Genomic DNA, 1111 nt, shown 5'->3' with positions numbered 1-1111 from the left:
TCGATTATAGAGGCTTTTGACAACTGCAAATTTGATTTGAATAAAGTATCATGCGACGTGAAACAGCTTCCACTCGTGATTTATCCTTGTGTAACATTTATCATGTTTCATGAAATGGGCAGGTACTGACAGTTTTGATTATCACCGAATCATCAGTTTCAAAAGGCATCAGATTACTGACAGAAATTATCTTCAGAGGTATGGAAAGACTGGTAGAATCTGACCACAGAGACCGTCTGCTTGGCTTTCAGAGTGACGTAGCAACAAGTGAAGCAATACTGGCCCTATCACATATCTTAGAAGATAGGTTGATGAAAGGACACATTTATAACATTTGTAGATTTACATTTACAAAGATCTTTTGACGATACTGATAGGAATAAACTTTTTGGTATTGTGAAGGTATAACACAAGTAGCTAAAAGCTATCTACCACTTGTACAGAAACGTGCCTACTCTTATCAGATCCAGTGGATGTGAAAGGGAGGCAGTAGTTGGAAAGCGAGAGAGCTTATGTCATTCAGTACGTACGAGGAAAGCAAGGAAGAATTTGGAAAAGGAAATAAAAGCACACAGCCAACGGCATTGGCGCAGTGGTAACACAGGTTCCCGTCTGATCACCGAAGTTAAGCGCTGTCGTGCTGGGCTAGGACTTGGATGGGTGACCATCAGGTCTGCTGAGCGCTGTTGGCGAGCGGGGTGCACTCAGCCCTTGTGAGGCAAATTGAGGAGCTACTTGATTGAGAAGTAGCGGCTCCGGTCTTGTAAACTGACACAAGGGCGGGAGAGCGGTGTGCTGACCACATGCCCCTCCACATCCGCAGCCAATGACGCCTATGGGTTGAGGATGACACGGCGGCCAGTCGGTACCTTTGGCCCTTCATGGCCTGTGCGGGAGGAGTGTAGTTTTAGTTTTTAATTAAAGTACACAGCGAAGATATAATAACTCTGTGGTTTAGCTATGACATTTGTAATCTGTCAGAGGCAGCAAAGAACTTGGAAAACCAGTTGAACGGAATAGAGAGTATGTTGAAAACAAGCAATGAGATGTGATTCTTGAGTTTCTCCCGGCGTATTTGATAATCAAAATATCCACGGGTGTACTGTCGGTC

The 1111-nt window shown here is 44.1% G+C and overlaps 1 pseudogene; it reads left to right on the top strand.

Moving 5' to 3' along the window:
* Positions 1 to 574: 574 nt before the first annotated feature.
* On the top strand, positions 575 to 692 carry LOC126337348 (5S ribosomal RNA; annotated as a pseudogene).
* Positions 693 to 1111: the final 419 nt, after the last annotated feature.

This window comes from Schistocerca gregaria, chromosome 2, assembly GCF_023897955.1.
Source record: "Schistocerca gregaria isolate iqSchGreg1 chromosome 2, iqSchGreg1.2, whole genome shotgun sequence".
NCBI lineage: Eukaryota > Metazoa > Arthropoda > Insecta > Orthoptera > Acrididae > Schistocerca > Schistocerca gregaria.
This window is presented reverse-complemented; position numbering and strand designations above follow the sequence as displayed.